The 14,408-nt window shown below is 45.9% G+C and overlaps 1 long non-coding RNA gene across 1 annotated transcript in view; it reads right to left on the bottom strand.

Annotated features, from left to right (window-relative positions):
- LOC141111084 (uncharacterized) overlaps positions 1-10,252 on the bottom strand; it is a 161,376-nt gene extending 151,124 nt beyond the window's left edge. The window contains exon 1 of the long non-coding RNA XR_012236377.1: positions 10,023-10,252. This is a non-coding gene — a long non-coding RNA (uncharacterized lncRNA). The remainder of the gene's footprint in view (positions 1-10,022) is intronic.
- Between the last annotated feature and the right edge of the window lie 4,156 nt (positions 10,253-14,408).

The following is a 14,408-nucleotide window of genomic DNA, read 5'->3' as shown; positions in this document are numbered from 1 at the left end:
GCGCTCTGTATGAGTGGAACTTCTGGATATCCTGGTTCTCTGGGCTACCATCCAAATATGCTAAGAACAACTGCAGGATGCACAGAGGGCACTTGAGCAGAACTCAAAGAGGTAGAAGCAAACTCTAAAGAAATATAAATAGAAGGAGGGGCAAAATGCGGTTAAAAACACTCACAGAATAGTAGTGTAAAACTAGCTCATCATCCCACACAGACATGGCAGTAGGTCTTCTGTCACGGATCTCCTAGATCCTCACTAGCCAACCAACAGTACAGGGAAAGACAGATGCCAGAAACAAGATGGCTGACGACTTCTGGGACCAGCTTGGACCATAGATTCGACTTCACCAGACACCAATTTAGTTTATCCATTTGAAAACCTCTAAACAAGCAAATTTAATTCCAAACCTAGGACCAAACAAGCAGCCCATTCCTATTAAGAAGGTTAAAAAGAAGACTGAAGTCTGTCATGTTCAACTTTTCACAATTCCTGTTGTTTTGATCTAGAGGATGGCAACTGTTCAACTGTTACCAGTTTTGGTACTTTCATGGTCAATTGATCATGTAATAGTTACATAGGCACTCCAAGTTCAGTTGGTTCAATACCCTCAGATCACAATTCAAATCCCTTTAGCCTTTAAAAATTTTAACTCTGGATAATATAAATTGCAGGAAAATTATTATCTTGTTTTTTCACAAGTTTCAATTATATTTTTTTGTAAAGTGATACCTAACGTAACTCACATCTCCTGTTATTTGCTATCTTGCTTAAAGGCACTACAAGAAAATGCCATATTTCATGAGACCGCTTACACGTTAACAGACACAATCAAAGGGAGCAGACATTTTATATAACAGGGACTACCAGTATGTTACGAGAGACTGTTAGAGACTACTCAAATCTTACATGTTAAGAGACCTCTCATGTTGATGGAGAGCTTTAAATTAAATATACCATTGTATTCTTACTTATTACTACTACTCTGTTAAAAAATCAGTATGTGATATCTATTATAACTACAAACCCACAGTGAAATCATATTCCATAACTGCCATAATTGAAATGTTAACACCTAAACATGTATTTACCATTGTGCACAAGATAGAAAAGTAATAGCTAAAACATGAAGTAATATAACCTGCAAAATCTACTGCATGTGTCCATACTTACATGTATGGCCTCTATGTATTTGCTATCTTAGTTCCACAAGCTTTCTTCCCCTCTGTATCCTGAAGATTCTCTGAACAAAACACAGGTTTTTACACTATTCCAATGACTGATTCATAGATAATCCAGTCTCAGTCTGATTCATAGATAATTCAGTCTGGTTTAACCGCTTCAGCCCCGGAGAATTTTACCCCCTTCCTGACCAGAGCGTTTTTTGTGATTAGGCACTGCGTCGCTTTAACTGACAATTGCATGGTCATGCGACGTGGCTCCCAAATAAAATTGTCGTCCTTTTTTTCCCACAAATAGAGCTTTCTTTTGGTGGTATTTGATCACCTCTGCAATTTTTATTTTTTGCGCTAACATAAAAAAAGGGACAATTTTGAAAAAAAAAGCAATATTTTTTACTTTTGCTATAATAAATATCCCCCCAAAAAATATAAAAAAACAAATTTCTTCCTCAGTTTAGGCTGATATGTATTACTCCACATATGTTTGGTAAAAAAAAATCACAATAAGCGTATATTGATTGGTTTGCGCAAAAGTTATAGTTTGCGCTAGAAACAAAATAAGAGCGACAATTTTGAAAAAAAAACACATTATTTTTCACATTTTGCTATAATAAATATCCCCCAAAAATATATAAAAAAAATTTTTTTTCCTCAGTTTAGGCCGGTCGTATTCTTCTACATATTTTTGGTATAAAAAAAATCGCAATAAGCGTTTATTAATAGGTTTGTGCAAACGTTATAGTGTTTACTAAATAGGGGATAGTTTTATGGCATTTTTATTAATAATTTTTTTTTATTAGTAATGGCGGCAATCAGCGATTTTTATTGTGACTGCGACATTATGGCGGACATGTCGGACATTTTTGACACATTTTTGGGACCATTGTCATTTATACAGCGATCTGTGCGATTAAAAATGCACTGATTACTGTGTAAATGACACTGGCAGTGAAGGGGTTAACCACTAGGGGGCGGGGAGGGGTTAAGTATGTCCTAGGGGAGTGATTACTAACTGTAGGGGGATGGGCTCTGTGTGTGACATCACTGATCTCTGCTCCAATGACAGGGAGCAGAGATCGAGTGACACTTGTCACTAGGCAGAACGGGGAGATGCGGTTTACAACGGCATCTCCCCGTTCGTCCCCTCCATGAGGTGATCGCGGGTATCCCCGCAGCAATCGAGTCCGCGGGACCCGCGACCCGACTCACAGAGCTCCCGGCGGCGCGCACGCAATGGCATGGCGGGGAATTCAAATGGACGTACAGGTACGCCCATTTGCCCAGCCGTGCCATTCTGCCGATGTACATCGGCGTGCTCCGGTCGGGAACCGGTTAAAGCAGTACTAAAAAAAAAATCCAGTTCCCCTGTAAGGTAAGGTCATATTGTGCTAGTATGCATTGCATACTAGCACATTATGAAATACTTTAATATGGAGTCCTCCAGTGGCTTCATCGCTGCCAGGGCTTCCATTTTCACCTAATCTTCACTCCAGGTTTGCCGGCTCTGGCCATTTGAATGACTGATCTGCGATAACGTCACTCCCATGCATGCACACGGGAGTCACAGTGGTGGCACAGCACTCTCAATGGATGGAACACTCAAGTATGCTGTCTATTCATAGCCCAGTGCGCATGCCCCAGTAACCTCACTGGCTGCAAAACATGCACATTAGGGATGAGCTTCGTGTTCGAGTCGAACCCATGTTCGACTCGAACATCGGCTGTTCGATCGTTCGTCGAATTGCGAACGATATGGGCCGTTTGCGCCAAATTCGTGTGGCGCGTCACGGCCCATAATTCACTGCGGCATCGCAGTGCATTGCTTGCTGATGATTGGCCAAGCATGCACTATGACCCGCATGCTTGGCCAATCACAGCGCCGCCTTAACAGAGAGCCGTAATTGGCCAAAGCCAAGGAGGCTTTGGCCAATTATGGCTCAGGGGATTTAGTACACGCCCCACACTATATAAGGCCGCCTGCACGGCGGCCCTGTGCAGTGTGTTCCGGTGTGCTGAGAAATAGAGAGAGAGAGAGACAGTGTCATTTCATTTGAGTTAGCTAGATTAGGCAGGACAGTCAGTCAGTTAGCTGCACTTAAAGTGTTTTGTCTATATATATGCATCCCAGGTGTTGCATATATATATATATACACTGTATTCAGTTTAGCTAGATCCGTTCCTGTTATCTTCTAGACTATTTACATTTAGTGCAGTGTGTCCTGCTCACAGTGTTCAGCTAGATCCGTTCCTGTTATCTTCTTACTGACAGGCAGGCTTGTCTTGTTACAGTATTTTGAAGAAAATTACTGGTGTTCTTTTGATCCTATTAGTACCACAGTCAGGAAGCTAGACTATTTACATTTAGTGCAGTGCGTCCTGCTCACAGTGTTCAGCTAGATCTGTTCCTGTTCTCTTCTTACTGACAGGCAGGCTTGTCTTGTTACAGTATATAAAGCTACCTGAAGAAAATTACTGGTGTTCTTTTGATCCTATTAGTACCACAGTCAGGCAGCTAGACTATTTACATTTAGTGCAGAGCATCCTGCTCACAGTGTTCTGCTAAACCTACAAGTTAGTGGGGTGCGTCCTGCTCACAGTGTTAAGCTAGATCCGTTTCTGTTATCTTCTTACTGACAGGCAGGCTTGTCTTGTTACAGTAAATACAGCTACCTGAAGAAAATTGCTTGTGTTCTTTTGATCCTATTAGTACCACAGTCAGGCAGCTAGACTATTTACAGTTAGTGCAGTGCATCCTGCTCACAGTGTTCTGCTAAACCTACAAGTTAGTGGGGTGCGTCCTGCTCACAGTGTTCAGCTAAACCTACAAGTTAGTGGGGTGCGTCCACCTCACAGTGTTCAGCTAAACCTACAAGCTAGTGGGGTGCGTCCTGCTCACAGTGTTCAGCTAGATCCGTTTCTGTTATCTTCTTACTGACAGGCAGGCTTGTCTTGTTACAGTAAATACAGCTACCTGAAGAAACAATTCTTGATCTAATATTTCACAGCAGGGCCCTGTGAGGGCTTACAGTGTTGTGGCCACAGCAACACCTAAGGCCCAAATTTCTGCTGAGTATATAGGGCAGGACCCTACTTTCAAACAACTAACTTACAAACGACTCCTACTTGCAAATGGAAGGAGACAACAGGAAGTGAGATGAAATCTACCCCTAGGAAGGGAAATTCTCTCCTGTAAGAGTTAATATGGGAAAAACATTTCTCCTTTCCACTGATGTTTTCCAATCCATTGGGACAAAAAGTGAGGTGAAATCTTCTGAAGAGGAGGAAAGACAGCAAAACAAATGTCACAGGGGTGATAACCCTTCCCTATGTTTTCCAAAAAGCTTAAAAAAGATTTTTTGGCTGGAGCTAAACACGTTAAAAATGTACCCGTTCAAAATTACAAAGAGATTCTACTTAACAACAAACCTACAGTCCCTGTCTTGTTTGCACCGCCTGTATACTGCTGTTCAGAGTATATAGGGCCTGGTGGCCCCACACCTTTCCTTATTTTAATTTGGGTGTGGGGTTCCCCTTAATATCCATACAAGACCCAAAGGGCCTGGTAATGGACTAGGGGGTACCCATGCCGTTTGTCTCACTGATTTTCATCCATATTGTTTTAAATGAGATTTTTTCCTTTAAAAATGACATTTGGTGCAGGGACTGTTCTAAACATGGGAAACACGCGTCACTTTACAGGCATACTATAGACACCCCTCAGGTACGATATTTAAAGGAATATTTAACTTTTTTTTTTTTACTTTAAGCATCATTAAAATCATTGCTCCCGAAAAAACGGCCGTTTTTAAAAGTTTTTTTTGCATTGATACATGTCCCCTGGGGTAGGACCCGGGTCCCCAAACCCTTTTTAGGACAATACCATGCAAATTAGTTTTTAAAATGAGCACTTTTGATTTCGAACGTTGGAGTCCCATAGACGTCAATGGGGTTCTAACGTTCGTGCGAACTTTCGGTCCGTTCGCAGGTTCTGGTGCGAACCGAACCGGGGGGTGTTCGGCTCATCCCTAATGCACATATCTCCTAAATGGTGCATGTTTAAGAGATATTCCTTTTACCTACAGGTAAGATATATTACAAGATAACCTGTAGGGAAAAGTGACACATATGGCTTGTGCTACATATTTCCAACTTTCTGGCTTTAGCAAAGATGTATCAATCTTTCTTTTTCCTAGTTCTTGCCCATCAATTGTTAGCCATCAATTATTGTAGAAATTTTGAAGTTTGTGAATACACTTCATTTGCTAATATAAAGCAAACTGTATGACAAGAAAAAATATATATTTTAAATATTGCTGCAATACATGCAGATTTCCCCATGTTTTATCAATTTAAACACACTGTACATGGGGGCATGGCTAAGCAGCGAATGTAGACGGTCGCGCTTGTCTTCCTCTCCGCCGAGAATCCAGGAAATCATCCTGACAAACGCTCACCCCGGGTCGAAAGGGAACAAAAACTGAACTGTACCGGTCCCGCGGAGTTAGCGAGTCATCACGCCACTATCCTGCTCATTCGGAATCATGACAAAAAGGAACAAGGAGAACTGGGGCCTCCATGATGACCTCAGCCAAGATAGCGCCTTGCTACAGTGCATGTCTAAGGAAAAATATAGGGAGGCAGCCCAGAGACTTCTCTTCGGAGGAAAAGCTCCACAAGACCAGCAGCCCTCCTCATCTGCTATGGAAGATGCTATTGGGGGCCAGTCAGAGGCGGATGACACTGTCCCGCTGGAGGATGCCGGTGGATCGTCCTCAGACTGGAACACAGTGAGTACACCCAGAGACCTATTCACGGGGCCCCAATCTGCCTCCCCGCCATCAGATAATATAGAACCCACTTCCCAGAGACATCCTATCTGCGGTAACAGCATGTAATGTCTCCACATTAGCCTTGGGGTTCCCGGAAAGGGCTGAGGGTAAAAACCCTGATGCTTTCATTGAAAATTGGCTGATCTCTACTTTTGGCAAGGAAGCCTTCTCCCCACTCTTTGCAGTTTAACGGGCGCACAGGGTCCCATCCCGCCTGCTCCCACTGGGTAATCATCCGCGTGCATTCCTCTTTAAACTACTAAACTACAAGGACAGGGATGCTATTCTAACTAAAGCGAGGACCATGAGTGGAGCTTTGACCATTGATAACGCTAAGATTTCCCTATTCCCAGACTTCTCGGCTGAGCTGCAAAAGCAACTAGCAGAGTTTATGGATGTTAAGAAAAGATTGCGGGATTTCAACTTGAAATATGCCATGCTCTACCCCGCCCGACTTCGGGTGGTTGCGTTAGGAGAGGTCCACTTCTTTGACCGCCCCACCTCTGCAGCGCAATGGCTAGATCAAGAGGACAGAGCACCCAAAGCAGCTAAAGCGCATGACAATGCTTGAATGCTGAAAGTTGGATATCAGAATGTTGCGAACTTCCCCAGTTTGTTCTCATATCACTGCTGTTGGCCCACGGTTCTGACCACTTGATCCTATCCTTAAACCTCACTAACAGTTGACATGTTTAGTCACCTTTACTTTATGCCAAGGCGGCTGAGGGAGAACACCGGACCTAAATTGTGGGGTGTCCCACATTGTAGGTGTGAAACCCCTTTTCCAATTAACCTCAGGGTTTAACGGGAGTTTCCACGGCCTCCTCTCCCCATAGCGGAGGCATGGGGACAGTTCACTAAGCAGCCCATTTGGCGTGGAGGCCAGTTGGCTCAAAAAGTTATTCAAATTATAGAAACCACATGTAACTTAATGTGGTGCATAATGTACTTTCGTTCTAACCCACTAACACCCAAACACCGGACTTCCATAAATGTAAAATTTGCATGGATCACTACTTTTGTCACTGGTAATGATGGTATGCAAGATAATGTATGCTCTCACCGTAGTACACTCTAGCACCGTGACCTCTCATAACATGAATATGCTGATGACAATGATAGTAATGTTTATATATGGCGGTTAATCTAAAAGTTCTGTCATGGAATGTTAGAGGCTTGGGTACCCCAGTGAAGAGGATGGTAGTCCTTAGACAAATCAATGCGGGCTGGTATTGTGTGCCTGCAGGAGACCCACTTCTCCCCAGATCCATCCCCTAGCTTAAGCCCTCGAACATATGTGGTACAATTCCACTCTACATACTCTGCGCACTCTAGGGGGTGAGCATACTAATAAGGCAGGACGTAAGGTTTCATTGCTCTAAGAAAATCATTGACTCAAGGGGGAGATATATATTTCTGTTATGTAAAATCAATGGGCTAGTTTGCATATTGGCTGGCATATTCGTCTGAGGTCCTACAGTGCCTGGTGAGGTTTATGGCACAATATTCAGAGGTCCCACTTCTAGCAGTAGGAGATTACAATAACTACCTGAACCACTTTAAGGATAAATTACCTGTCCCCACCAACATTAAATTAAATGGAGAGGGGCATGCATCTTTTGCCAGAGTGCTTGGGGAACTGAGTCTGACAGATGTGTGGTGTAATGGGCAACCAGAACTGAAAAAGTACTCATGCTACTCGGCCTCACATGGGGGCTATCTAGGATAGATATGGGACTAGGTAATGATGCAATGTTGCAGCTGGTTGTAGCTTCAGGATATGCTGATAGACATGTCTCTGACCCTTCCTCATTCTGGGTGTCCATCTCATTGCCAGACTTGATTAAGAGACCAGTTTGGAAGCTTAACCCATTCTGGCTCTCTCTGTTCCCTGAACCAGATCCTATGAGAAATACATTAAAATACTTTTTGCAAGAAAATGTAAATACAGCTAAACTTGGATTTGTGTGGGATGCGGCAAAGGCCTTTATGAGAGGGCAAGTTATAAGACTAATAAATCATATTAAAATGGACACAAAAGCATGGGAGACAATGGTGCAGGGATTGGTTACAGAGACAGAGGACAGATATACCACTAACCTTAACCCAGGTGTTAGCGAACAGACTGTCAAAGGTGATCCACAAAATAATACATAGGGACCAATCAGGGTTCATACCCACAAGAGCCACAGCCCAAAACCTTAGGAGGCTCTTTCTGAACCTGCAGCTCCCCGTAGATAACACTGGTAACAGAGCAATTTTTTCACTGGACACAGCCAAGGCCTTTGACAGCATCGAATGGCCTTACCTGTGGAAGGTACTAAAGAATATGGGCTTAGGGGATAACTTTATTAGATGGGTTAGGCTTCTGTATGCCGAGCCCTCAGTGAGGATCAGAATTCATGGAGAATTATCAGAGTCCTTTCTACTGTTCAGGGGCACTAGGCAGGGGTGTCCTTCATCACCCCTGCTGTTTGCCCTGGCTCTGGAACCTCTAGCAGAAAAATATAACAAATAATTCTGCGCTGCCCGAAAGGATAAGCAGCTAACACAGCCAGTAGGATATGTGCACAAATAAGAAAACCAAAAAAGTGTAGCGCTAATATGAAAAGTGAAATGACCACATAATATATAATAAAGATCATTACATCATCAGATTTAGAAAACAAAACCAAAAAACAAAAAAAGGACATCAAAAGTGAAGTAATTCAAGTCCTCTATGTGTATGTGACTTCATACGTAGATCGTGACAATGTACACATGAAATCTTGAAATAAGAAGAACACCACCACCAACAATAGGGAGGCTTACCGAAACGTTTGAACCCAAAGGAACATACGTTCGATGGGTCAAACAAGCTTGTGTGATAAAACAGGTTCTGTGGAAGTTGCAAGGAGATCTTGCGATGATCCGTAAACCTGTGTGTCCCTCAGGAGTGATGCCCAGATTGCATGACGGTTAAATTGGATAGGAAGGAATAGAAAAAGGCCACATAGTGTGATTTCATATAAAATGTATACCAAATTTATTAAAGAGAAAGAAATACACTCACATTGGATTGGATAAAACAGCGCTGTATGAGTAAAAATGGTGGCAGTGGGGTCCTAACCTCTAGCAGCAAGAATACGGGAAGACACCAACATCATAGGTTTTCAGCGGAGCACTGGAACTGACACAGTGTCAATGTACGCTGATGACACTCTACTTTTTCTAGGGGACACCCAAAATACGTTACAGGCCGTTATGACCCTCATTGAGACCTTTGGGGGACTATCTGGCTTCCCCATTAACTGGAGTAAGTCGGTGCTGATGCCACTGGATCCCCTGGATGCCCTCTGCCTGCTTGTGTGGAAATGATTCAAATAGTGACTTTGTTTCGCTATCTGGGCATTCAGGTGACTCCAGACTCATCCCAATACATCAAACTAAACCTAGTTCCTCTCCTAAATAAGTTTCGTGAAAAATGCACTGCCTGGTGTGAACCTCATCAAAATGGTCTGGGCACCACAATTGCTTTACATATTCAACAATTCCCCAGTATGGATACCCCGGAAATGGTTTGATAAAATAGAATCCCAATTTGGCGTAGAAAAAACGCTAGGATAAGGCTATCGACTCTACAGTATACCAAAGAGGAGGGGGGCTGGCGGTCCCTCATCCCAGGGCATACTACCTGGCATCCCAGCTACAACAGCTGGGGGGGCTGGGGAATGTTAGAACCGGAAGACCCTATCTGTAGGCTCTTAGACATACCAGGTGAGAGTGCGTTTACTTGGCTTGAGCCAGGATACATGCATTTAGATTCTGGGGCCCCCACACTGAAACTACGGAATACATTATGGGCCTATGTTAAAAAGCTACTGTGGACACAGGGCTTCTTGACCCACACAACTCTGTGGCGTAACAGACAATATAGAGAATTATTGAAACTTAGAGCATTTAAAGGGGTTGTAAACATAATTTTTTTATTTGCTAATTAGCTTCCTTTAAGCTAATGCAGTGCTAGTTCACTTACCTGTTCCTTCTTGTTCTCTGCCAAATGTCAGAAATCCTTCCTTGAAAAGTGCACTTCCTGTTGCTCTCCCTGTAGCTTGCCACCGTCATCCGAGCCGTTCCTCCTAGTGGTGACTGAACGTGCTCGCCCCCTCCCTTGGACTACAGCCCTGCGTGGAGACGCTCTCTACGTTTTAGAGAGACACAGGGGCTAGGAGTTAGTGGGCGTGTCTACGATGCTGCAGTGATATGCCTCCATACACTCATCTTCACTGCCCCGCCTTAACTCCGCCCCCTTGCAGTCCTCATACTTGGATTCCTAAATCGTCCTTTTGCCTAGACTTTCTCAGACAGGAAAACATTACCAACTTCAAGATTTTTTTAAAACAACAAGGTAATGTTAAAACAGCATATTGGACTATGAAATTACTGTTAATTAGAATGTTTAATATCACATATTAAAGTTTATGTAGATTGTTTCAATTACTGTAGTTATCAACCAGCATGCATTATGTGTATCCTCCTCCTACACAATGCAATCAAAAACGCCCTCTCTCCTCCACAACATTGCCAAAGCAGAATTATTATTTTCATTATTCCCAGCTTCACATTTTTTCCCTATTCTATCCCTCCATGACAATTTATGCTAATCCATCCCTCTTTCTCATTTATTGTACACACTTCCATACGTCACATATCTCTCGTGTCCATCCCTCCATCCCATGTCCAGCACATGCATTGCTCGGTGTCATGTCTGCCATCTCCATCCATCCATCCGTCCATCCATCCCTCCATCCCATGTCCAGCACATGCATTGCTCGGTGTCATGTCTGCCATCTCCATCCATCCATCCGTCCATCCATCCATCCATCCCATGTCCAGCACATGCATTGCTCGGTGTCATGTCTGCCATCTCCATCCATCCATCCGTCCATCCATCCATCCATCCCATGTCCAGCACATGCATTGCTCGGTGTCATGTCTGCCATCTCCATCCATCCATCCGTCCATCCATCCATCCCATGTCCAGCACATGCATTGCTCGGTGTCATGTCTGCCATCTCCATCCATCCATCCGTCCATCCATCCATCCATCCCATGTCCAGCACATGCATTGCTTGGTGTCATGTCTGCCATCTCCATCCATCCATCCGTCCATCCATCCATCCATCCCATGTCCAGCACATGCATTGCTCGGTGTCATGTCTGCCATCTCCATCCATCCATCCGTCCATCCATCCATCCATCCCATGTCCAGCACATGCATTGCTCGGTGTCATGTCTGCCATCTCCATCCATCCATCCCTCCATCCATCCATCCATCCCATGTCCAGCACATGCATTGCTTGGTGTCATGTCTGCCATCTCCATCCATCCATCCGTCCATCCATCCATCCATCCATCCCATGTCCAGCACATGCATTGCTCGGTGTCATGTCTGCCATCTCCATCCATCCATCCGTCCATCCATCCATCCATCCCATGTCCAGCACATGCATTGCTCGGTGTCATGTCTGCCATCTCCATCCATCCATCCGTCCATCCATCCCTCCATCCCATGTCCAGCACATGCATTGCTCGGTGTCATGTCTGCCATCTCCATCCATCCATCCGTCCATCCATCCATCCATCCCATGTCCAGCACATGCATTGCTCGGTGTCATGTCTGCCATCTCCATCCATCCATCCATCCATCCGTCCATCCATCCATCCATCCCATGTCCAGCACATGCATTGCTCGGTGTCATGTCTGCCATCTCCATCCATCCATCCGTCCATCCATCCCTCCATCCCATGTCCAGCACATGCATTGCTCGGTGTCATGTCTGCCATCTCCATCCATCCGTCCATCCATCCCTCCATCCCATGTCCAGCACATGCATTGCTCGGTGTCATGTCTGCCATCTCCATCCATCCATCCATCCATCCCTCCATCCCATGTCCAGCACATACATTGCTCGGTGTCATGTCTGCCATCTCCATCCATCCATCCGTCCATCCATCCCTCCATCCCATGTCCAGCACATGCATTGCTCGGTGTCATGTCTGCCATCTCCATCCATCCATCCGTCCATCCATCCCTCCATCCCATGTCCAGCACATGCATTGCTCGGTTTCATGTCTGCCATCTCCATCTATCCGTCCATCCATCCCTCCATCCCATGTTCAGCACATGCATTGCTCGGTGTCATGTCTGCCATCTCCATCCATCCATCCGTCCATCCAACCCTCCATCCCATGTCCAGCACATGCATTGCTCGGTGTCATGTCTGCCATCTCCATCCATCCATCCCTCCATCCATCCCTCCATCCCATGTCCAGCACATACATTGCTCGGTGTCATGTCTGCCTTCTCCATCCATCCATCCATCCCATGTCCAGCACATGCATTGCTCGGTGTCATGTCTGCCATCTCCATCCATCCATCCGTCCATCCATCCCTCCATCCCATGTCCAGCACATGCATTGCTCGGTGTCATGTCTGCCATCTCCATCCATCCATCCATCCATCCATCCCATGTCAAGCACATGCATTGCTCGGTGTCATGTCTGCCATCTCCATCCATCCATCCGTCCATCCATCCATCCATCCCATGTCCAGCACATGCATTGCTCGGTGTCATGTCTGCCATCTCCATCCATCCATCCGTCCATCCATCCCTCCATCCCATGTCCAGCACATGCATTGCTCGGTTTCATGTCTGCCATCTCCATCTATCCGTCCATCCATCCCTCCATCCCATGTTCAGCACATGCATTGCTCGGTGTCATGTCTGCCATCTCCATCCATCCATCCCTCCATCCATCCCTCCATCCCATGTCCAGCACATGCATTGCTCGGTGTCATGTCTGCCATCTCCATCCATCCATCCCTCCATCCATCCCTCCATCCCATGTCCAGCACATGCATTGCTCGGTGTCATGTCTGCCATCTCCATCCATCCATCCCTCCATCCATCCATCCATCCCATGTCCAGCACATGCATTGCTCGGTGTCATGTCTGCCATCTCCATCCATCCATCCCTCCATCCATCCATCCATCCCATGTCCAGCACATGCATTGCTTGGTGTCATGTCTGCCATCTCCATCCATCCATCCGTCCATCCATCCATCCATCCATCCCATGTCCAGCACATGCATTGCTCGGTGTCATGTCTGCCATCTCCATCCATCCATCCGTCCATCCATCCATCCATCCCATGTCCAGCACATGCATTGCTCGGTGTCATGTCTGCCATCTCCATCCATCCATCCGTCCATCCATCCCTCCATCCCATGTCCAGCACATGCATTGCTCGGTGTCATGTCTGCCATCTCCATCCATCCATCCATCCATCCATCCCATGTCAAGCACATGCATTGCTCGGTGTCATGTCTGCCATCTCCATCCATCCATCCGTCCATCCATCCATCCATCCCATGTCCAGCACATGCATTGCTCGGTGTCATGTCTGCCATCTCCATCCATCCATCCGTCCATCCATCCCTCCATCCCATGTCCAGCACATGCATTGCTCGGTTTCATGTCTGCCATCTCCATCTATCCGTCCATCCATCCCTCCATCCCATGTTCAGCACATGCATTGCTCGGTGTCATGTCTGCCATCTCCATCCATCCATCCCTCCATCCATCCCTCCATCCCATGTCCAGCACATGCATTGCTCGGTGTCATGTCTGCCATCTCCATCCATCCATCCCTCCATCCATCCCTCCATCCCATGTCCAGCACATGCATTGCTCGGTGTCATGTCTGCCATCTCCATCCATCCATCCGTCCATCCATCCATCCATCCCATGTCCAGCACATGCATTGCTCGGTGTCATGTCTGCCATCTCCATCCATCCATCCGTCCATCCATCCCTCCATCCCATGTCCAGCACATGCATTGCTCGGTGTCATGTCTGCCATCTCCATCCATCCATCCGTCCATCCATCCATCCATCCCATGTCCAGCACATGCATTGCTCGGTGTCATGTCTGCCATCTCCATCCATCCATCCATCCATCCGTCCATCCATCCATCCATCCCATGTCCAGCACATGCATTGCTCGGTGTCATGTCTGCCATCTCCATCCGTCCATCCATCCCTCCATCCCATGTCCAGCACATGCATTGCTCGGTGTCATGTCTGCCATCTCCATCCATCCATCCATCCCATGTCAAGCACATGCATTGCTCGGTGTCATGTCTGCCATCTCCATCCATCCATCCGTCCATCCATCCATCCATCCCATGTCCAGCACATGCATTGCTCGGTGTCATGTCTGCCATCTCCATCCATCCATCCGTCCATCCATCCATCCATCCCATGTCCAGCACATGCATTGCTCGGTGTCATGTCTGCCATCTCCATCCATCCATCCGTCCATCCATCCCTCCATCCCATGTCCAGCACATGCATT

Source organism: Aquarana catesbeiana, linkage group LG10 (genome assembly GCF_042186555.1).
Source record: "Aquarana catesbeiana isolate 2022-GZ linkage group LG10, ASM4218655v1, whole genome shotgun sequence".
Taxonomy (NCBI): Eukaryota; Metazoa; Chordata; class Amphibia; order Anura; family Ranidae; genus Aquarana; species Aquarana catesbeiana.
Note: the sequence above shows the minus strand (reverse complement) of the source record. Positions and strands in the feature narration are given on the sequence as shown.